General features: G+C 37.5%; 3 long non-coding RNA genes across 9 annotated transcripts; 2 read left to right on the top strand and 1 right to left on the bottom strand.

Moving 5' to 3' along the window:
* Positions 1-5,430: 5,430 nt before the first annotated feature.
* On the bottom strand, positions 5,431-6,803 carry LOC109001763. 4 transcript variants are annotated; one of them, XR_001997925.2, is made up of 4 exons: positions 6,584-6,784; positions 6,047-6,085; positions 5,885-5,974; positions 5,431-5,692 (listed from the first exon to the last, which is right to left on the bottom strand). It is a non-coding gene; the product is annotated as an uncharacterized LOC109001763 (long non-coding RNA). The 4 variants fall into 4 exon arrangements; XR_001997922.2 differs by lacking the exon at positions 6,047-6,085 and having other exon boundaries at positions 5,885-5,986; positions 6,584-6,803; XR_001997924.2 differs by lacking the exon at positions 6,047-6,085 and having other exon boundaries at positions 5,885-6,001; positions 6,584-6,803.
* A 7,380-nt stretch (positions 6,804-14,183) lies between these two features.
* LOC109001762 lies at positions 14,184-17,327 on the top strand. Of its 4 annotated transcripts, none has more exons than XR_004798902.1 (4): positions 14,184-14,414; positions 14,490-14,585; positions 15,976-16,020; positions 16,864-17,327. It is a non-coding gene; the product is annotated as an uncharacterized LOC109001762 (long non-coding RNA). The 4 variants fall into 4 exon arrangements; XR_004798909.1 differs by having other exon boundaries at positions 14,185-14,414; positions 14,512-14,585; positions 16,864-16,964; XR_004798906.1 differs by having other exon boundaries at positions 14,186-14,414; positions 14,501-14,585; positions 16,864-16,964.
* Positions 17,328-22,172: 4,845 nt separating this feature from the next.
* LOC109001733 lies at positions 22,173-25,071 on the top strand. Its single transcript, XR_001997916.2, has 3 exons — positions 22,173-22,433; positions 22,540-22,596; positions 24,879-25,071. It is a non-coding gene; the product is annotated as an uncharacterized LOC109001733 (long non-coding RNA).

The following is a 25,071-nucleotide window of genomic DNA, read 5'->3' on the forward strand; positions in this document are numbered from 1 at the left end:
ATGGGATTTCGAATGGTGAAGTGACTCATCCCATATCCCATGTTGACCCATCAGGCAACGTATGTCTATCTGATGAATATCTATGTGATGACTGTAAGCTATTGTGTGACTGGTGTTACGAGTTTTACATGCTTTAGAAGAGGGTGATTCCTCTCCTCTGTATGTAGGTATTAAGCTTTGCAACAAAGGATAATTCCTTAGAGGGTGATTCCTTAGCATGCTTATATAAATATCTTTTACCGGGAGTGTGATTCCTCGCCATGCACTACTACATGCATTCGCCCTTCTTTTTACTACATTGAAATGTTCATTGCATATTCATGAGCAATGTTTCTCATTTGCGGTTTTATCATAGCTGCATAACTTGTCTATGGTTTCAGCATCGGAACCATCCACTTTCATGCATAGGTAGACTCAAAAGTAATACCCGAGGAGGAAGAGCCAGCCCAGCCCAAACAATAGGCAAGTAGACCCGATTCTTGTTATAGGATTGGTCGGTCGTGGAAGCTATATTTGTAACTGCTAGGTAGCCGACCTTATGTGTTCGGTGAGCCTTGTTTGGGACATATGTTAGAAAAGTTGGTTATGTGTTTAAGTAGTTAAGGAATGAAGTGACACTGTGGATATTGTGAGAATGAACTTATGGTTTCTTTTAGATTTCTGGTACTATATTGTTTAGCTTTCAGACTAAACCATTATTTTTCCTCTACAAATTGCTTAACTTTTCCTTATACGTGCACATTCTAGCGAATGTTGCATGCCTATCCCAACTTAAACCTTGGTTGTTACCTTGGGGTTGGCACCCTTCGCACCACTGATCTCGCCAAGTCTTTTACGAGGAATGAGGATTCAAAATGTTGGACTAATTGGGGGGTTGGTGCTCGAATGAAGTGAGAAGTGTGCATGATATGGGATTGTTGAAAAATATTAGGAATGGTTGGGGGCTTTTTTAGTCGTGTTAGATTTGTGGTGGGTGAGGAATCCAAGCTCAAATTTTGTATGACATTTGGAGTGGTGACATGTCCCTCTAGATTGCATTTTGTTCCCTTTTCCAATTGCTTTAAACCAAGAGGTTTTGGTGGGGGATCTTTTTGATATCCCTAGTGGCTCCTCATAGTGGAATGTCCGTTTTATTAGACTTTCCCATGATTTTGAATTGGATAATATTTTTGCATTTTCTAGCTTGTCGTATGCCACAAGCAATGGTAGTGGTGTGGTGGATGGTATGACTTGGACTCACACTGGGAGCAAGAAGTTCACGATTCGATTGTTGTACAATGTTATGTCTTATTATATCCCCAATCCTTTTCCTTGGAAATTGGAGGTGTAAGGTGCTTCCCAAGGGGCTTTCTTTGGTTGGACGTTTTCACATAGGGAGATTTTGATTGTGGACAACTTGAGAAAGTGTGGATTGATGTTATAGATTGGTGCTATGATGCCAGGCCAGAATAGAAGATTATTCTGATGACTAATTAAACAACGGAAGCTAGAGATTGAGATTGAGAAAAATCGCAAACAAAGAGAAACTCTAAGATTAGGGTCTTACTATCAAATAAATCAATGATATTCTTCTAAAGCCCACAAGCCGGGCTTAAATAGCTAACAAAAATTGTAAAATTATAATTAAGGTCAAACAATAGAATACGAAATAAGACAACCATGTTAAAATCTAGCATAAAAATTCGAAATCAAATTGTCACCAAAGATAAACATTACCATAAAATAAAATTGACCAAAAATGGAAGAATTAACAAAAAGTGAGGATTTGGAAGGAAAAATGGCTTATTTTGTGGTCGACAAGGGATCCACCAGGCAAAGCATGGTGACCACGACATGCTCGTTGAAGAAAGCTTTCTTGATTGGGGTCATATGCACGATTCTGATACCTGTAGCCAAAGTTATAGTTAAAATATTGATGTTGCCACTTCTCCTCGCCCAACCGAGAAATAAATCGTTACTTGCCCAAATCCCACCCAAATCTTCCGCTTCTCTCCCAAATCCTAGGAATACTCATCTCTTCCTGTCGGTTTTGCACTGGTCTACCTTCTTGAAGTAGTCTAGTGCTTTTAACATTGAATCTGTCAACTGAGTCTCATCGAACTCGGATCCCCCTGCATCATGGTACTTGTGCAAGCAAAGTGATGAATCTGTAAATAATTTATATCTCATTGTAAGGTGGTGAGGGTCTTATGGGATGAAGATTTTAATGGGCCGGGGTTAGTATTGCTTGGGTGGTGTCTTGGAGGGAGAGATCTTTAGGGTAATTCTCAAATTGCTGCCTTGTGGAAAATGACTTCCTTTATGCCTTATATGGTGCATCTCTTTGAAGTCTGGGAATGATCTTCAGAAGAACTTGGATATTTCATTCTTCATCACTTGTTTTTATGGGTCTCCGTATTGTCTTTAATAGGGCTAGATTTTGTGATTTTCTTGTATTCATATCTAGCTCATAATTTATAATTAGGTACTCTCCTTTGTATACTTCTTATATACTTGGGTTTTGTTTATATTTATTGGATTCAAAACAAAAAGAAAACCAGTGGTTTACATTGGATTAGCTCAGATCAAATAGGGAAGTCAAAAGTGTTAGTGGACTTGGTTTCCGAGACTTAAAAAGAGTGTTTTGACAAAGCCTTGCTAGCTAAGACAATGTTGGATATTATTACAGCACCATGATTCTTTATCTCGTTAGCTCTGTAACACCCCGTATTTTAGTGTATTTTTACTGAAGGAATTATTTTTATGGATTCAAAATTTATTCTCTTATTTTAAAATTATTGGATTTTTAAGTGGGTTATTTTTAGGATTTTTAATTTGGTGAAAATTATTTTTATGTGCTTTCTTAATATTTATTTATTGTTATGCATTTAAATTGCTTTTAATATTTATTTAATTATTGTGAGATTTAATTATTTCAAATTTGACTTTACCATTACGTTTAAATTATTTTATTTAATTTGTGGTTTTAAAATCGTTTCCGTTGGATCATTTTCGTGACCCAAGTTATGAGGATTGGACCTCATTTCTTTTCCTCTCTTTTTCTTTCCTCTCCTTTTCTTTTCCTTCTTTTTTCTTTTTCTCCTTATTTCCTTCAGTCTTCTTTCTTTCCCGCGCGACCCAACTCTCTTCTCTCTCCCCGTGCGACTTCGGCCTCCACCCCAGCCCGCCGCCATCGAGCCGCCGTGGTCGACACCGCCCTCTCCATTCGGTTCCCCTGCCGCCGGCGACCTTACCCTACCAACCTCACTTCCATCCGAGCCACCGTTAGCCCCCACGAGACCCTCGAAGCCGCGGCACTCTTTCCGCCGTTGCGCCGCCGTCGCACCACCATTGGCCACCATCTTCCTACCACTTTATCCCCGACCTCTTGGCAACCCTTTGGACCCAACCCCGGCTCCGATCCGTCACCGGTGAAGCCCCACCAAGTCCATTTCCGATTTGTACGTTTTTGGCCTTAAACCACCATTTGCGCCGTCATCCACGGCAAACCACCACCACCATTGGCTTCACCGACCTCTCTAGGCCCTACCCTATCATTTTGGGGTCTTCGTTTGTCTCCGTTGAAAAGTGGGTATTTGTGACCCACGGCCACAGTGTATTTTACACTGTGGTGTTGCTCAGACGTCGCCTTTTTCAGCTTCGTGATCCTCCGGAAATTATCATATAGCGCTGTAAGTATTTCTCCAAAGTATTCTCATGAATTTTATGTATTTTTGCACTAACGCATTTCACTGTATTTTTTGGCATGCCGGACTGAGTCCGAGGAGTACGGGGGTCGGATGGATTTGTGATTGGAGTTGTTGGTTTAATTGGATTGGATTGGATTGGATTGGTTATTGGTTATTGGTTATTGGTTATTGATGGATTTTGGATTGGTTGGTTCATGTACATTTCATGGTTCCATGCATGATCATGTTTGTAAAGGAAAACTGGGTTTTCGTGTATTGCATTCATGTTCATGTGTTTATGAAAACTGGGTTTTCATGTGAATGATTTGTTGGGTGCGTGTGTATCATGAACCCCAAGCCGAGATGGGGCATTATCTCGGTGGAGCTCCTCTGGTTACTCGGGAGCGGAATAAATTGAGTAACGTCCCCTGGATTGTCGCTGGGTGACAATGGGATCGGACGAGAGATTCGTGCCGACTCCGTGGTCCTTCTGCTGGCGGGGACTAGAGGATGTCTGGCCATGTACGCGCTGGGCGCGGAACTGGGCATCGCTCGTTGCGTAGTGAGTGCTCGGCCATGTACGCGCTGGGCGCGGAACTGGGCATCGCTACGAAGCCAGGACGTGCGGATGGTCCCTAGGGGAGGCCATGGTGCATAGGGTATTGACGGATTAAATGGACTATTTTCTGGGAAAATAGTGTGAGTTGGATTTTGTGTAAATCATTTTCTGGGAAAATGTTTTACGGATTATTTTTGGGCCAAATGAGATTTTTGGCGTGTGTTGGAAAATTATCATTTTCGGGGAAAATGATGTTTTGAGGAAAAATGCATATTTCATCACATGTATGTTAGTTGTATTAAATGCATTTTATTCCTGAGATTATTTTTGGGTTATACTTACCTGCGGTACCATTCTGTGGTAACGCAGATTTTGATGCAGATGAGGAGGAGGGTGAGCCTGAGGAGACGGCTCCGCCCGAGGAGTGATTTGGGATCACTAGCTTGTTATTTTATTTTACCCTCTTGTATTTTCGGGACATGTGTTAACTTTATTTTTGGATGACTGTATAACTGCTTTTAAAACTTTACTGATGTTTAGTTTGTATTTAAATTCTGGTACTTAGTTGACTAATCCGCTGCGTTGTTATTGTACATGTCGCTTGTACACACACTTGGGCACGTTTCGTTGGGATGTGTGACCGTGTTGTCATCATCCTGGCGTCTCGATTCCCGTGTTTCCTTACATGGGAGTCGGGGGCGCCACAAGCTCTATCTGGCAAAAGCTGGCTTTAAGTCTATCTAGGCATAGTGTGCATATAAAAGAGTACCCTTTTTATGTATGTTATTCAATCCATTGCGGGAGATTAGATGTAATGTTATTGTTTTTTTTTTCTTTTTTTTTTTATAGAAAATCAATTTCATCAAAGATAAACAAAGATTATAGACATTTATCAAGTCAAAGAGCTTGGGAAAGAAAGTCTGGAATATAATCTTCCCACATTTCAACATTCTCAACATTCCAAGCATGTCTTGCAAGACAATGTGCTACTTAGGGCTGCAACCCGTGTAGAAATTATCGGGTTTGGGGCCGATCCGACCCAACAAAACCACAAAAAGGTGCCAAACCAGCCCGATCCGACCCGAATGACTCGGGCTGGTTTCGGGTCAGGTCGGCCCATCTTTTTTTTTTTTTTAACATTCTAGAATTCCATATTCTTTCATCTTATCGACATAATAGGAGTTAGATATGTACAAAAACTACTTATCAAAAAACTATATAACTTCCACTTCTAAATTATAAAATATCAAGACTTTTACAAAGATGATCAATAATCGTAAAAAACAAAAAAAAACAAAAACAAAAATTATGGATCAATTACAACTTAATCCATTCAGACCCATCAATGAAGCTGAAATAAAAGGCTTGGCTTCCTCATCAGTAAGTTCCCTGGACCATGACACTCTCCCTGCAAAAGCTAGCTCCTGGTCCTGTGCGCTTGTGCTGCCCCCCATAAAACACAGTCCTGCATTCACACCAGAAGACCCACAACACATAAAAACCAGCATATGCATCCATATGGGAGTTTTGAGCAACCAAACATTCTAATAATACTAAAGGAACATGACCTGCGCTACTAGGGGAGAAAATTCTTTTGTTGCAAGTAGGCAACCATACAATATAAAGAACAATCAACAATTGAGAGTGAAATTCATACCTTTAAGTTGACATCTGATATTGGTGGAGAAAAATCCTTTGAAATAGCAGATTTGAAGTCTTCAAATACCCATGTAGATGACAGCAGGATCTAAAGATTAACCTGAATATTATTTACCTAATAAAATATCACCCATAACAACAACAAAATGATACATCATACCTTTCCCAACTTCACTGCATCTTTTATTCGACTTTTGTCCTCATGATACCGTAAATAAATAAATAAAATCTTAGTGATGAGTAACAATCTATTGAAAATAAGAACAATAAATTGTACCCATATCCACACTTCTACCCCCGCAAAGCAAAATAACCTAGAAAGCTCAAAAAAAAAAAAAAATGGTAACTACTAAGCCAAAATACAATCTGGGTCTCTCTGTACAGATATCGAAGACATTGAAGAAGCTTAGATCATCCCCAAACAAAAGAATATACACGAATTTTGATCTGATGAGCCAAAATCTGATAAGGAAACATAGAGATTCCGCATGATTTCGCGTAAAGGAGACATTTCACCCCAGCCACCCAGAGAAAATAGCAATCGGCCCATTTTTTCCCATTTTTGTGCTTGCAATCGGCCCCAAAGAAAAATAGCAACTCTCCCAAATGGCAAATATCATCAATGAAACGTTCGAGAGAGACAATGACTCAGAATGAAACATGGAGACAAGTTAGATCTGAGAGAGAGAGAGATTACCGATGGCAAGGTGTTGGTGGTGCTCAACGTGAAGACTAACGGACTGAAATGAAGTGGAGAAAAGCTTAAGAGGCCGACAGTGGTTAGGGTTTCGCAGTGGGGAGAAGAGATTCACAGAGGTTTCGATGGTTTCACGGTTTCGACGGGTTCCCCATCTCTAAACCCGATATTAAACTTTGACCCGATGAACCCGTCTTTATTCTGGTTGGACAAATCAGGTGTTTCGGACGGTGCGGGCCAAAGCCTTTTATGCACAGGCCTAGTGCTACTGAGTTACCCTCTCTAAACACGAGAGGGTAGATGTAGTAGTAGATGTACTGTTGTTAATACGAAAGTAATGTGCTGAAATTCCAAAACTGGCAGGTTTGGGACAAAACACAAAACACAAAATTCACATCTCATCTCATTTCATCATTATACATTTTTCAAATCTCCATATAAAATATAATAAACTATTCAATTTTTTCAAATCCCAATACACCTTTTTCAAATCCCAAAACAATAATAATATTAAAACATAATATTTTAAACTTCAAAACAAAACACAAAATTCTCATCTCACCCCCCAAACTTGCCTAAAACTTCCCATCCAAATGTGACAGTTTCCTCATTTTACCTAAACAAGTAGGTTCTGAAAACTTTGAAATAAAAGCCCAACAACCGAATGAATCACAAATGAATCATATTAGTAGATACTATATATTTTACTTTGGGCCCAACAAATAAAATAGAGTGGGAAATAGTTTTAGTAGGCTTTAGTTGGTTGGGATTTTTATTAATTGAGCTAGCAACAGATGTAAACAAGCTTTGAGCCCGAAAGTAATATGTTATTGAAAAGATGAATGGAACATGTTAAGAGTCTTGTACTGGTAAGTCAAGGTAAATTCGTTGGTCAGCCTGTGGATACTAGGAAGTTTTAAGGGTGATCCTGGTGATGTTTTCTTGAATTCTTAATTTGTCTATTCTCTTGAAGATAGGATATATTTGTTCAACCTTTTGAGCCAATGAATTTCTTTTCTAGAACGGATTCAACTAGATCTTATGCTAGTATACCTATAGAACCAGATTATATTAATCAAGAAAATTATAATATACCAAACATAGAAAGAAATTTATAAGATTGGAAAATACCTCATGTTCGGAAAGACCAAATTTATAAAGAGTCTACTTTTTCTTCTAAATTATCATTTCTTACAAATTATTTAATTAAAACTGTGGAAAAAACTATGAGTTTAAACAATGATTATGAATCAATACAGTTATTAACCAAAGAAGCTATTAAACAACATATTGAACAAAAATATTTTTTTTATGCATATTGGATTAGTTCAAGTGGTTGTTAAGCCACTTACAAGAAATGTATTAAATGCTTCTGTACTACTTTGCCTAAGAGATGGACGACATTATAAGTTTCATGACTTATTACTTGGTATGGTAGAATCAAGTATGTACCAAGGTCCAGTTTATTTTAATTGTTATCCTAATTATTATTTTTCTTTATATGATATTAGTATTCTACATGCTTTATTATTAAATATTAAAACTAGTGGCTATCATATGATGAAAGGATCGCACCATTTAACTGTAGTTTATCGGATTCATTATAAACTTATGAAAACTGCATTAGAACCACATGCTTTAATTACTAGCCCTAAAGGCTACACATTATATTATTACAATCTAGTACAACAAATTCGAGGATACAAATTCCCAAGCAGATTAATTGGAATTAGATTAATCTTCCTAATGAATGCAAATTACATAATACAACCCCTTTATCTAAAATAGAAAATAATGCTATTAATGATTTAGAATATATTGATAAAGAAATCGGATGGATCAGTCCAAATATCTTTCCAACCTTTTAGAAGATCATTTCTCATTTTTCTATACCTGCACCTTCTAGTTAATCGACACCTAGATTTGTTTTCCCTCCAATTTTTCAAAATAAATTCAGAAATTTGGATACCCAATTTAGGGGAGTTATTCCTGGAAATATTATAGATACACTTGTTTATACTATTAATACTAACATACCATCGACCTCACATACACTTGAGCAAAATAGAGAATCATTTTCCCCAACATATTCACAAATAGTTAGAGATGATACATAAATATGCACTCTTAACAAAGAAGATTTTAAAATTAATAAAGATTATCTTAAACAATATTATATAGAAAGAGATTATATCCAAAGAAAATATTATGAATATCTAGAAGAAGTAGAGATTATATCAACTATAAATAGAACTAATAATTAATGGATTGAATAGGATAATGATCAAATAGTTTATGATAAGTATTCTCCTTTCGAAACAATTCAATATAGTCAAAGAGGAAACTAGATATTAGCCTCACAATTAAAAGAACATAATTCTGTAATAGATACAAAAAAACTCTAATAATATTATTCAACAAAATAAGTATACTAGTTTATATTTGCAAACCATCAGTAAACAATTAGAAAGGACTGAAAATCAAATTTCTCCCATTAACTCTAATATAAAGGAAGCAAGTAAACACCCTTATTGATACCTCATGAAATTCCAACCCATCTAAAAACAAATTTTTCGTGAGGGTAATATGGTGGCGGATTGGTTAGCCAAGGAAGGCGCCTTAGGTGCCGATTTGGCTTTTTCTAATGATTGTGTTTTGCCGCGGACTCTTCGGGGCTTGCTCCGTTTGGATTTCTTAGGCCTTCCATCTTTAAGAGTTTAGTTTTTATTCTGGTTTTTGTGTTTATTGTTTAATAGTCAATAAATAAGTTTGTCCTAGATTTGCTATTCTTGGTTGTGGGCCTGATGGGTTTTCTCATGGTCCTTTCTTATCACCATGGTATTTTTCCGCCATAAGTGATGGCATTATTAATAAATTTGGAATATGTCACTATTGGACATGTGACTTCCTGCTCTTTAAAAAAAAAAAATCTAAAAACTAATTTTTCCAAAAAAAAATGACTTATTAGAACAAATCTCTAAAAAATTAGAAAAATTGAATATTACTAATATTGCTTCTATTTCTGAAAAACAATCTCATATTAATGTATTAAGTAAAACAGATACTCCCATTGAATTATCTGATTTAGACATAAGTAATATTGAAGATCAATTTAAAAATTTAGATCTCCATATTAAGAAGATTAGAGGAGATCATGTTAATGAATATTCTGTTAGAAATTCTAAACATCATGTTTCTATTACTCAAAATTGGTATCCTAGGCCAACTCCGCATGATATACAATTCGAAGAAAGAGAACGTATAGTACGATCTAGTTTCTCACCAGATATACTGTATGAATGGAATATCGATGAATTATCTAAATATTAAATATTAAATTATTTTCAAGAAATAATTATGGTAGCTTATTAAAGAAGCTATTACTCATATTGGCTAAATTTTAACTAGAGATGCATATTGATGCTTTTACATAATTTAGTTGCTACATTAAATTATATAAAAGATTAGTTAAATTATTAAAGTAATATTTTTTATTTTACATATCCAACGTTCACAATTTTTTAAACCAACCAATTATATTTGTTATTCTATGCAACGATCATTTTCATCCAACTGTCAGTTTTTATAGTCATTTTCATCATGTCGTCAAGAACATGGGTAGAATAGTTTCAAATTCATAAAACATGTCAAGATAAATAAAAATAAACAAGCACACAAAACTTTATCCGTTTGTAAGGAATAAAGTTGACTGGATCAAGCCCATTGATAAGCTATCATTAATAATAAGGGAAAGAGATAAGATAAGGAAAAGATAAGTAAAAAAAGGTTGACTCAGATACAAAAAGGTAAAAGCAACATAAAGCAAGTAGGACACATCTACTCCAAGGAATGAAATATACGTCTATAAAAGAAAGAGATCTCTACAAATCTATGGACTCTCTATGACTTTTCTAGGCATGACCACTATGCACAATGACTCAAAATACTGTTCTCTCAAGGGAGGCATCATCTTCAATCTCCCGAAACCTAAATTCCTCTTGCGTATTGAGAGATATGTGAGGCTATGAGAGACTATATAATGGCCTATTATAGTGGATTTCGCCCCCAAATAACCATGAATGTACAGTTTACACCGAACCACGTAAATATCTGTGTCTCTCTCTATTTATTTTTTATTTGCTTATTTCCTATTTATTTTTATGGATGAACGCTAAGAATACCGTATCGATGCCTGAATCACCATCGTGGATGAGGGATGATTCTTCCTACCTGTCCAACCTATTGTGCAAATTTATGCATTAACGGTTGGTGTCGTTTGTGGGATTGACTTATTCTCTACACCGAAAGTGGAAGAATGATAATTCCCTGACTCATGAGATCGTCTTCAAAGAAGCAGATAGGATCTACTCACCCTTGCTATTTTCTTTTATTTACTTTCTTAATATTGCAGTGGGGAAAAGAAAAGAGAATCTAGGGGGTGGATCACGTGCAGGAAGAACTGTGCACATGCAGCATGCATTGTGCAGGTGCAGCTTGCACCATGCACTGTGCACGTGAAGCATGCATGGCACATCCCATGCACAGGGTACGTAGGATCACACCGTTGATGCAGTGTGAAGCCGGCTACCCAGCAGGGAAATGCGCATGCTGGTCCCTTGTCGCAACAAGGCACCGAGCATAGTGCAGGCGGAGGGTGCACACTGTTGTGCATCCAGAGGATCACCAAGCCCAACGCTCTTAAGCCGGTATAATTGTCACCAGCCACCACCTAAACCACTAGCACTTTCCATCACTAGCCACCACCTAAACCGCCAGTGCTTTCTGTCACCAGCTTGGTGGTCCTAGACCGAAGTCACCTCCCACTCCCGACATTGTAGAACTAAGGAAGGCACTTCGCCAGTGGCAACAAAGAAATGCCGGCAAGCGCAAGAGCTGCCATGGGAGACTACCAATGACGGGCTTTGCCACTGGTGATGGAGCCATAGAACACAGTGGGTAGAAAACTAGGCACACCCCCATGGCGTCGCAGGGTGTCCAATACGCTCGGCTTTGGTCTGTCGGCGTTTTCCACAGCCATCATCATGGCATTCTAGGACGCACGGAGAGCTCAAAACTATCCCCACGCATGCATTGTGCAAGTAGCAACATGACACTAGATGTAGCCATAAAGACTCCTCCGCACCACCAACTCCCCGTGAGCATGTCAGCAGTGTCATAGGAGCATATTCTACAAACATGGAGCTCAAAAATCGCCTACAGTGTTGTCTGCCACGACCTTAACCTTCGACACTTTATGTCGTTGTCATGGTCATCCTCGCTTCCAAAACCAAGGTTACCGTAGAGTTCCCCACTCTCGCCACCTTTGCTCGCCTAACGTGTAGCACCTCATGGCAGGCAACAACTCACTAGCGTCTGGCCACCCTTCAATCCCATCGAGTTTGCTCGCCATCCCTCAGCCTCATTGGGTTTGCTCACCCACAAGATTATTTCCTCCCATGACAAGTTGCTCGCCTAGTAAGTTGCTTGTTGCACACGTCGCATGGCACCCAAGTCACACACAAACGAAATACGAAGTTGGTGGGCAATAACTTGCTAACCCACCAGAAAACAGTCACAGGCATGGTGCCCACTGCAAGTGCCACCAGACTTGACCGATAGCTGTGGGCCCTGTTCCCACCGGTCCTACCTCAAAGTGAATTTTGCTCGGCGATACAGTTCAATAGCCGAAAAAAAAAGAGAGAAGAGATTTGAGCTACCTGACTCAGAATTGTACGAGCCTCCAAGAGAGTGAATTAACAAAAATCATTCAGAAACGAACAATCTCCATTGATACAAAAATGCTCAAGGATGGACAACTCCCTTGTGCAAAAAGCATTTGCAAATGAACCATGTCCATCGCTACAAAAATCCTTAAAGACGGAAGACTTCCCCCATGCAAAAATCATTCGATAGCGAACAATCTCACTCAAGGAAGAGTTCAAAACAATAGCTTATTTAGCCCTAGTTTGAATTTTATTTTCATTAACAAATTTGGTTTTTGGTGGTTTTCCCCACAAAATTCCTCAGGATTCTGAAAGAATCTCAATGGATGAATGAGCGGGAATGCACTTTACTCATTAGTCTTAACCAAAGAGAATACACAATGGCAATCAACCATCGCCAAGCAAAAAGTTTGGAAGCCATCCACATGGCTTGGAGCATTAGCTGTAGGGTCGCTCTCAAACACCCATTGGGCACTTCAACCCCTTATCTTCATCAAAACAGAGGCACACGCTGAGCGACAACACTCTCCCCAAGCTACAAAAGTATTGCCCTCGAGCCTCACTTAGGAGTAACTGGAATAGACGTTACGCGACTTGGCTCAGGTTTTCAAACCTCAAACTTGTGATTTAAATTACACTAACATATTTGGTTTTTGGTGAAAACCACTCAGGGCGATCGAGTATGTCTCTCTCCACAGCAGAGTGATCAGGCTCTACCTCCCACCATGGCAAAGCGGTCGAGTACCATTCTAGCTAAAGCAATACGGTCAAGCATCTCTCCCACTAGGTTTAAACACACTCGAGCAATCGGGCTAGCCTCCCTTAATGCGGTCAAGCACCTTTGGGAACAAGTCGATGGGCTCGACAACTGTCTAAGATAGACCCAGGGGGTTGATAGGCTTCTTGACCACTTAGCTCAGGTTACAACAAACAAACTCTAATCTCAACACCAAAATTGAAATGTCAACAAAAAATCACCTCAAAGGATGAAAAATCCACTACTGCCAACAAAAGAAAAAATGATTAGGGAAATATGCACTCTTTGTTAAAGGTAAGTAGTCACCTGCAATCATCAGTACACTCATTTATCATGCCAACGTTCTTACAAATAAACATCCTAGAGGCTTATTCTCGAAGGCCCTTAATACAAATTTCACGGATTCTCCTCGAGGACCACTCACGGGGATTTCCATTGCATCACACAACAATTGAAAACTAGGGACAAGTTCCCAAAATATTTCTACGATTTTCTAGACTATCTCTATCACGGCTTAATTTGAAAATTCTCAATGCCATCTTATTGAGCAAATCAACTTTAAAAATCAAGGGCATCTGTTAGGGATAAAATTGACTAGGTCCAACCCATTAAAACCTATCACTAATAATAAGGAAAGAGATAAAACAAAGAGATAAGGAAAGGATGAGATAAGATGAAAGAGATTGACTAAAATACAAAAAGGTAAAAGCGACATAAGGCAAGTAGGACACAACTGTAACACTCGAACCCTACTACGTAGGTCTTGCGTCATCTATTAAAATATTTTTTAAGTTAAATATTTTGAGATAAAGACTTTTATTATTTATTATATTATTTTAAGATGGGTGTGCTTCTTTTTTTAAATGGGTCACTAAATAATTCAAGGGTGTGATTTTTATGACCTTGCAATATTTCCTTGCAATATTTCCTTGCAATCCCTTTAATTTTATTTACCCAAGAAATGGTCCAAATTCTTTTAATCTCTACCGTCCGTTCCTTAACTCATGGGACAAGTTGAGTTGAAATTATTGACTTTCTCCCTCTACACGAAACTTCCTCAAGAAGCCGAGTTAATCCTCTTACTCGTAGCTTCCTTCAGAAGCTAATCAAATATCATTTCCTTCTCCAATACGACAGCGTCTAAGGCAAGGCAAGTAATTCTTTTCTTCCTTTCCTTACACTGTCGGCTCTAAAGCCAACAAAAGAGAAGATTTTCCTCAGGCCTTCTTCCTTCACACGAGAGGCTTTCGGTTTCCACTCACCGTGCGATTTCTCTCACTCCTTCAAGCCGATCCCTCTCAATTCATAAACCCAAGCTTTCCATTGAAAAATCCTCAAGGAAACCAACCCCGTAAGTAAATTCTATGGCTCTAATCTCTAGTTTGGAATCTTAGATTTATGAGTTTAACCTAGGGTTTTGTTTAAGGAATTTTCTAGTTGTATTCCAGCCTTGAGATTTTGGATTTTTCTCTCCCTCTTCTCGTTGCTGTGTTTCCATGGCTTGAAAAGGGGATCAAATCAGGTGATGCTCTTTCCCTAAGATTTCTTGCGATTGAGTTTATTGCTAAGTAAATTTGTGTCTTGTATTTGGGAGTTTTTGGATTTCTGTGTTAGCCGAGCATCATGTGGTAGTCTCTAAACAAATTTCTCATTTTGTTTCCTCTATTAGCTACTCTAGTGGGTAGTAATCAAAAGCCCTGTTTTTCTGGTCAAAATTGAGTGTTTTGAGATGGTTTTGCCGTGTGTTTCTTATCATTTGAGATGACATGTTGTCTGGTTTAATTTGGTTAGTCACAAGTGTTGATTAATTGATCTATTGTGTATATATGTATATGAAGAAGCCGTGGGATAAGTCCTGTTTTGGTATGTTCCAGCTGTGTGTGTCTATGCTCTGTTTTATGGACCCAGCCGTGTGTGTGTGTGTGTGTGTGTTCTATTTTATGGTTCTAGTTGTGTGTGTATATGTTCTATGTTGGTGTGTGTTCCAGCCGTGTGTTCCAAGGTTGATTTTGTGGTTCCTTTCTTGTGTTACCTTGAGTTAAGCCATGTTTTTAGCTATGCTTTTATTTGTTAAATTAATGGAGTTAAGGTTTATGATTTTTAAACATGCTTTTCTCAAGTTTATGGCCTAAGTAAGCCACTAAGAGTTTTAAACCTAAGCTAGTAAGCTTACCTTAGGAGTTCTAAACTTGCCAAGAGTTGTATCTCTTTATTAGTATTGTTTTCAAAATATATATATATATATATGAAGCTTTCTTAAGTCTCTACGTCTCTAGTACTATTTAATTGGATGGTAGAGATTTGATCAAGTGAGGGATGTTTAAGACCATGAAAACATTGAGAATTGCTAGCTGTCCATGTATTACATAAACTTGAAAATAGGTTCTGTTTTGGAAGCCTAAACCAGTCACTTTACCCTTGCTTAACTTTACCCCTTTTTGTTTAACCAAAGATAAACTTTAGCATGAAAAACCATTGAAGAATAAATGACAAAAAATCAACTCTCTTATGAGCGTTACCTCTTGTTGGATCTACCTTCCATATGATGATGCAAAATTGTTAAAATGCCATTCTTTATGAAAATTCCAGATTATATCACCTATTTGTTCCCTACCTTTTTCTTAAATAAATCCCCACCATCCTATGCATTTTAACTAATGATTCCTACCTATTCCTTGTATAGAAAATAGTAGTCTTTAAAGAGGGACAGCGAGCAAGCCTCATACTTTCATGGGTTCCTTAAATATTGTAATGAGGATACTAAGAGTTGACTTAGTGCCATGTATGTAGCTAAATGAGTTAAGGAATCCGCCTTAATTCCACTTAGAATTTAAGTGAGCACGTATGGGTATTGGATAGTAAAGTCTTAAGTGAAATTAATATTAATATGTTTATTTCATTTCATTGAATAGGAGTTTATTTTCAAGACTCAAGGAACTTACTTGTAAAGCCACGAGGTAAGTAGCTATGACCATGCCCCTTACACACAAAGCTCTTATGAGAAAGTCTCTTTCTCCCCTTCCAAATGAATAGATGCATATATAGTATGTATAAGCCTTTCTTGGTAACCCCTGTTAAGTACCTTATTAATTACCATTGTGTGTATGTAAAGGTAATGCATCATGAGATTTTATGCATGCTCTCTCTTAAATAATTATGCCTTACCTATATGTAGCATGACATGAAACATTCCTTTCAAAGAAACGCATATGCATTGGCACTAAATGAAGATAATGAAAACGTTAATTTTTCTAAAGAAAGGAAAGGAAAAGGAATGAAAGCATGAATGTATGAATGTACGTAATGGCCACATGTATGAAAAGGGTACCAAAAGAATGGGCAGATTGCAATGCCGGGTAAGTAGTACTGGTAGTGCACCCAGTGCTGCGCCCCATGAATGGGGTTCCCAACCTGCGGCCGTGGGCGGAATCCAGGTCCAAAAGACCGCTAACCCCAACACATAAGGCGTAATAGTGTGTAGTGGCCCAAGAAAGTGAAACGTAAAGGAAAGTCATTTCTAAGTAATGTTTATGTATGAAAACGAAGAAATGTTTATGCATGAAAGTATAGTCATTCCTTAACTGTTTATGCATGCAAGTAAGGTTATGTCATAGAGATGTTTACGCATGAAAGTACAGATATTCCTTAAACGGTTTATGCATGAAAACCTTGTCAAGAACTTGCAATTGTCTGTGTATGCATGTTTTCAAAAGAAAGATTATGTGATTAATAAGTTTAGGGCATGGTGTACTGCTTACTGAGTATTAGACTCGCTTTGTATTTATGTTTTAAACATCCAGGTATGAATGATGAGACTGTGGAGTTAGGCACTGCTAAGGAGGGAAGGGCTGATGCTTAGAATTCCCTGTTGGTTCGGTTTGATGATAATGGTTATGTTTTTATGTTTTAAACATCCAGGTATGAATGATGAGACTGTGGAGTTAGGCACTGCTAAGGAGGGAAGGGCTGATGCTTAGAATTCCCTGTTGGTTCGGTTTGATGATAATGGTTATGTTTTATGATGGGTTCCATGTTGGGACGTTTTGTTGGTTTGACTTTAAGACAAAATATGTCTTTGAGCATGATCTAGCTACTGTGGTGGGTTGTTGGTAATAGTGTAACTTTTGTAGCGGGGTGATGGTAACCCCATATAAGAAGGTTAAATGTCTTTTGGGTGTGTTGTAGGGACGGAGTCCCCTTTTTATTGGAACTAGCGATGTTTTAAATGAATGAATGGTGGACTCTGAGAATCCTTTGGGTAATATGTTGAACAGGTTGTCTCTCAGGTGCTTACTTTTAAACTAGAAATGCAGTGCACATGCATGACACGTTCACGCCCATCCCTTTTATCCTCGTAGAAAAAAAAAATACATACTAATATTAATAAGGAAAGAACAGGTCACGCGTCGCGATCTCATCCTAGAATTGGGACGGGGTTGTGACAACAACTACTCCAAAGAAGGAAATAGACCTCTATAAAAGGAAAAAATCTCTGCAAATCTACAGACTCTTTACGACTTCTCTACGCATGGTCTCCACCATGCACAATGACTCAAAAGGGCCTTCTCTAAAGGGAGGCACCATCTTCAATTTCTCGAAACTCTAAATTCATCCATTATATTGAGAGATATGTGAGGCCATAAGAGATTATAAAATTGCCTATTTGACATAAACTTTATGCCGAACCATGTGAATATTTGTCTCTCTCTATTTCTCTTTTATTTACTTATTTACTATTTATTTTATGGATGAACGCCATTAGCACTATATCGATGCTTGAATCACGATCGTGGGCAAAGGGATGATTCTTCCTACCTTTTTTACCTATTGTGCGAATTTAAGCATTAACATCATTACCGCCAATAGTTGTGCAGAAGTTTTAGAACATGACAACTCTCATGCTATATATTCTTACATACATATGTGGATCCTCTTTGTGCTTGGAGTTGGCTATCTTCAACAACACTACTTGGATGTGTAGCTATTCTGAGGTTGGAGAAGAAGTGATTTTCGTGCATTTGGGAATCCATCCTTTAAAAATCTGAAGGATAGAAAAAACATGTTAGCTAAAATAAATGTATGCTTTTACATGGGAATCTAGGCAGCAACTTAGGTTAAAACTGGGCAACAACATTATAAACATTTTGCAAAAACTAGACAACAAAGCATACTAGAAAAAATGGGCAGCAAACATAGTGGTAACATGTGTTCTAAAAACCACTTAAAAATCTCAGCAAACTATGAGTAAAAAGATCAAAAAGTGGCAGGAAAACATTTGTTAAAAAGATATGGAAGTGGCAGACAAATTTCAGCAAACTATATGTTAGTACTTCAACAAACATAGGGAGAAAAAATTGAGTCTAATGAAAAATTAGGCAAGAAAGAAACATGCTGCTTAGTTTGCTCATGAGTATGTTGCACTGCCTTTCCTAAGGAAGCATTAAGAAAATGAAATGATAATGTTGCCCAGATCCGAGGTAGACACATTAAGGAAGCATACTCAGCTCATTCCTAAGCAAAGCAAGCAAACCCCAGGTAAAAATCTCTATAAACTACAAGCTCTGATTTACACTAAACCAAGATAAAGTGGATTGGCCTAAAAATCACACAAAAAATGGAGAGACAATGAAGTTAGACAGGCATGACAATACCTATTTAAGAAATTATTCAAGCCAAGTGTGGTAATTTATCAATTGATATATGTCCATTTACATCATGTACAAGAACATAACATCACATTGTCAACACCATGTGACCTTAGTAGTGCTGGTCTCTTTGGATTCCTCCTAAGCACTCACTGGAGATGAGAACAACGTAGAGACACAAGTCCTCATTTTTTAGAGCCCACTCGGCCACCTTTCGTGTGTGATAGCTAGCCGCCTTCATCAAATAGCTCGGGTGCCAAAGTGATCCCTATAGCATGCAAGTGGAGAAAATAGTATGAATTAGTATCTAAAGACAATAATTAAACAAGTATGGTGTAGAAATAAGGACACTGAAGAACATATGTTTTTGAACTGGGTGTCCCCAAAAGTAGTCTACTCGGGGAGAAGTAGGTAAATCCCATGGTTGGAACTCCCAACCCAAGCCAGAGATAAAGAAACACCTAGAGTTCCATTTCTTGTTTGGCAATATTTGATGGGTATTGTCACCAATCTACTTTTGTCTTTCGATTGAAAATTGAAAACTCCATAGATCATTTGGCTGGGACATCGATATGTAAAAGTAGATTATATCTTCAGCCAAAAGATAAGGTTTCAACTACCTAATCGCCTTCAGTGACATTAGCCAGAACACGTAACATGACATCAACATCCGCCAATAATTGTTATGAAGTTGCGTAGGGTACAAATGGAGAGTTTGAAGCACCTCTCAGACTGGCTCTAGAAAGGGAAGGTGCAAACCCATCTTGAACATGACCTCATAATGGCAAACTTCATCTTTGCCCATTAGCTACAATCTCGCCTACGTCAGAGCGAGTTAATAAAGATGAACAAATTTTGGAATAGTGTATCTATTATTTCCTCCTCAGGACAATTCAGGTCAAGTTCAGTCATGGAAGACCTCTATGAAACAATGTTATTAGTAAGGATGAGTTTGGCACTAACCCTTGTGTGCAAAGAAGAAACTATCTTAGGTAACTGCTGAGCGGATATAAAAATTAGATTTTTGAGAGGATATAAAAATTTTATACTCGCATCTACCCAGATATGTTAGTTACTGGCTTAATTCCCGGATAACCAGAATCGTAACTGAATACCGAGTTAATTTTGAAAGGAAAATGTTAAATTTACAATTAATCTTCAATTAGTTTATTCCTATACATAAAATGAAGGGTAGTTAATTAAAATTGAAATTATCTTTCAATGAAGGGTCACAATTACATTAGTTGATTTAAAATGAATTGTAAACTAATTATAAAATAGTTGTAGGTGTATCATTACCCTTTTGAAAAATGTTATTTGTATTTTTAATTTTTATTTACGTAACAATATATGCTAACGTGTCAGTTATTTATCTGCTGAAAATTATTAAATTTAAAACTAAAATAATAAAATGAGTTTTATACATAAAATAAAATTATAAGTATAGGGCTTGATGGGCCCCTAGCTAAGTTCTTGCAATTTTGTTTTATTTAAATTGCTAAGTTGTTGACCCATGGCCTTAGTTATTGGGGGGGGTGGTTCTTCCAGTTTATAGATGGGAGGTGGTAGTTTGTAATTGGGGGACCTCGAACTCACCCTTACATATATGAATTTCAGTTTAGTCTATTACTTCTTGATCTTTGATTATTATCAACTTTCCCATTTCTCTTATCTTTGTTATACCAGTAGTTTCCAGCGTGAGGAGAGTGAGATTCATAACAAGTGGTATCTAGAGTTGACCATCCATGGAGGACGGAACACCTTTCGAGCAGCAACAAGAGATCTTACAACAGCAGGTAAACTCTCATGAGAAGAGTCTTCAGGAGATCAAGGATCGCTTAAATCAACTGATAGAGATGGCGTGGACCTTAATGGCCAATCAGAACAAATTTCATAATCGGAATATCGTTATAGAATAATCAGTGAGTGAGCCATCATCGGCAAAAATGACTTCCACCTCTTCCTACACCTCACTCTTGATCGAATCAAGACAAGGCTATAAGCATGATTATCAATAGAGTTAGGAAGAGAACAATACTATCGATACCATCAATACCATCGACCATGTGAAGGCTAAGGTCCAACACAAAATGGGCATCTCGCCAGACCGATAGCATCTCATCTTCAATGGAAGGCAGCTCGAGGATGACCATTCCCTAGCTGTGGTGCAGCAGTACACGAAGGAACATCCTTCTCATTCTCTGCTCAAGGCCGATTCAAAACTCGCTCTCACTCTCAGTGCTTAATTCCAGCTCAATGGCAATGGCTCCACCTTTCTCGTTTCCACCTATGTGAACCCAACCATGGCAAAGGGTGAGGGTCCATTGAATGGTATCGACTTGGGTGTTTGGCAACATGATCGCGAAGAGATTGAAGCTGATATTATGATGGCAGCACGGCCTATGGATGAAAATTGTACCTCCACATTTGGTTTGATGAAGATTGATGAAGCTGGCCGCATGGTTGAGTTTGCCAAGAATTTTAAGGATAAGAAATTTTTTGCTCCTCAATAGCTAGATGCTTTACCCCTTAAAGTTGTTTTTAAGCCCTTTGATAGAGGAAGAGAAGGAAACCCTGTGGGAATGAATTGTAATGACTGAGACGCCATTGAGCTTTTGAAAAAACCCCATAAATTTTATGTAGCAAATAATGTAGTACATCATGTCATTAAGTGGGATAGTAATTATTTGGTTTGTGTGGTGGAGAAGGATGTGCTAGAAAATAATTTGGAGTGCGAGTGAAGAGTGGGTTTGATGTGAGAATTGGGATGGGTCTAAAAATTTTATTGAAAACTGATTGTGCCAAGGTGATTTCGATGACGCCTACTTTTGGTTGTGATCCCAATGATGTTACTTATTTTGCTATAATAGATGCTTATGGATTGGCAATGCATGCAGCTTCTATGTAAATTGCCGAGACATGAATAAACAGGCCAATTGCACTCGTTGAAGCTAATGATGTCCTATGTAGAATTAGTCCTCTTTGTGAGGTAGCTTGGGCACCTTTGTTTGGTATCCCTCACTCTAAGTTTGATCCAATGACTTGCTTAAAGTTTGTGGCTGGTTTGATGTTATGTTCATTGCTTGTTGTGGTTTTTCTAACATGGTTAACCAACTAGGAGATGAAGGAGAAGGGGATGGGGTTAAACGTAGTTCTCTACAATACACTTTTGGCCATGTGTGCTTATCTTAGATATGAGGTTGAAGCTGTCAAGAAAGTAAGGGAGGAACTTAAAGCTAGTGACCAATACTTTCCTCCACTTTTTATAGTTGATGAGATTGGGAAGCCTGTTGGCCTTATTGTGGAGGGGGATGCAGTGGTTACATTCAACTTTCGAGCGGACCGTATGGTTATGTTTGCTAAGGCGCTCGAATATGAAAATTTTGACAAATTTGATCGGGTTCGATTCCCTAAGATATGTTATGTTGGAATGCTTCAGTATGATGGTGAGTTGAAGCTTCAAGTCATTAACTTGTTTCACCTCAAAAGATTGAGAGAACATCTGGTAAATATTTAGTGAAAAATGGTATCCGTAGATTTGCTTGCAGTGAGACCCTCGAAGTTGGTCATGTAACTTTCTACTGGAATGGAAACTGCTATAGATATTTTAATCCAACACTGGAGGAATACGTGAAAATACCAAGTGATTCCTGAATTACATTCAATGTCCAGCCAAAGATGAAGGCAGTGGAAATTACATTCAATGCCTACCAAGTGGTGACATGGTGGGCCTCGAACTCACTCTCATGTTATGAATTTTAATTTACTTTATTACTTCTTGGTCTTTGATTATTATCATCTTTCCCATTTCTCTATTCTTTGTTATACTAGGAGTTTCTAGCATGAGGAGAATGAGATTAAGTCAAGAGCTTGATCCTTCGTTAACAGGTAAGCCTTTTTTAGTTTGAGGAAAAAAACACATTCCTTGAATCCTTTTATGCATTCAAAAAAAAAATCCATTTCCAATTCCATTGAACCAGTTCCAACTATCTTTCATTTGATTTTTAATCTCATACATGGCAATATTTTGTTTCAAAGCTTTAAATCTGGTAGCTATGTCGTTGTCTTTTTCTCTACTTGTGCTCTGTTTGTTTGCCAATAAAATGTTAAAAGGACAAGAAACTAAAAATTTGTATTCTTTAGATTCTCAATTGTTTGGGATCTGAAAAAGAAAGCAAGATCTTGACTAAAATCGAGTCTGGCGCAATTGGTTTGTTTTGCTAAGGATTTAGGATCTAACAATTTTTTTTTCTTAATTTCTTGTTTGCCAAACAGAAAATTGGGGCTTTATCTTTCGGTTAATAGCACACATGGTGTCTGAAGATTTGTACTTATCATTGTTAACTTTTTCCTCTCTTCCAATGGCCATCACAATGACTTTTATTTTTTAGAAAATCAATTTTCTAACCAATTTGGTTTCAATCCATTTTGTAATGGGTAAAACTAGGTACTCGTCCGAATTATAATCAGACTAATCTGAATGGATATCCAGACTATATTATAAATCCGGATGTGAATTTGGATACAGCTAGATACACAATTCTGCATCTGGATGCACAACCTTGATAATTTGTGGAGTTGCAAATGAGATGAAACCAATGATGTAGGAGGAAAATAGTGAATTTTCAAGGAGGAGAGGGGACAAAATAAATGGAGTAGGGGGGGAAAACGAATGGGTGTGCGTGTGTGCATGGTTGGTTGTAAATGAGTGCAGCACTAGGGGTGGTAATATGTGATACGACGCGTGAATCCAACAAGAACATGACACGAAATTAACGGGTTTGGATTTGATGTTAACGTGTTCAGATCAAAACGGGTTGATCCGTTAAGACACGATTTATAAACGGGTCAATAATAGATCAACCCGCTTAACCCCCATTTTGACCCATTCAGATTTTATGTCAAAATTACAATTTTGTTATTATTGAGTTGTAATATTGGTATTTCTCAATATGCTTATTTTTCTATTATTGGGATTGTAATTTTAGACCTATACTCATATTTGTTATTATAGAGTTTGTAATATTGGTTTTATTATATGCTCAAATTTGAAAAATATTGATATTTTTTGTTAGTAGGTAGTCTTATTTTTCTATTAAGATATTGTAGTTACTAATAAATATAGATTATAACTTTTATGTGAAATTATGTTAATAATGTCAAATGGGTTATGTGGGTTAGTTCAACCAATTTACATGAAACAGGTTTAAATGTGTAACATCCCCTTTCTTAGGGTTAGGAATGTCAGGTACATACGTAACTAAAGCTATGTAAAAGACTTGCATAATTTTTTTTAAAAAAAGGTTGTTCCTTCCAAAAGAAAACTTAAGTTAAACCATTTTAAAAAACATAGTCATATCCAAGTTTTCAAACCAACTAAATTAAAAGAAATCATAAATATAGTCTAAGGTTCATTGTCCGCTCCTTCGAAACTTGGCCCGCCTGCTCGTAGTCCTCATTCTCCTCACCTGGTGTTAAAAAAAATGAGATAAAACTAAAATGAGTCGAAGACTCAGTAAGAACTCACCACAATGTAAACATAATAATTGAAAGGCTTTAATAAAATTTCATACTGAATGAAATTCTTGTCATATCATGCTGAATAAAATTCATGTCATATCATGTTGATGCTGATGCTGATGCTCATGTAATGGATGATTGTCTTAACTTGTCTGAATTAACTGACTAATCTGACTGGCCCATACACTTAACCCTGTGTGCAAGATTGTGCACCGGCTTCACATCCCATTACAGTAAAGGGAGCCGTTGAGTAGTATTTTGACATACTACAGTGAACCACACTTGAGTCCGTGGCTTGCACATCCACCTTGAATACTAAACTGAAAGGCCATCTGATTAATTGATATAATTTTTTCTTATCTTACACTTGAAATTAAGATAACTTACGTGTCTTATGCAACGTGATATGCATGACATTCATACTAATATAAATAATTATAAAATGTTGAACCTGAACATGATGCAGAAAATTAACATGATCATATGCTATGATGACTGATATGCTTACATAGATCGTAACATGCTTGGTACATAAAAAGAAAGGCTATCAAAGAACTGGCTTTAATAATAATAGTCTAACTATATGCTAATCCTAATTTGTGATCAAATTACTTACCTCTTAGCGCTGTTTTCACAATTTCACTTTGTAGTTCGTTACCATGAGAGGAAACCGATGCGACAGATCCAGTGAAGATCAACGACGATGTAGCTGAAAATGGGCTCACTAGATGAAAAAGACACCAAGCACAGACAAATCTGGTGGCCGGACAAACTATAATGAATGACGATGGATGAGATCAAGAGAAATTTTGCTTGATGCAAAAGGATGGAAACAGAGAATAA

This window comes from Juglans regia, chromosome 2, assembly GCF_001411555.2.
Source record: "Juglans regia cultivar Chandler chromosome 2, Walnut 2.0, whole genome shotgun sequence".
NCBI lineage: Eukaryota > Viridiplantae > Streptophyta > Magnoliopsida > Fagales > Juglandaceae > Juglans > Juglans regia.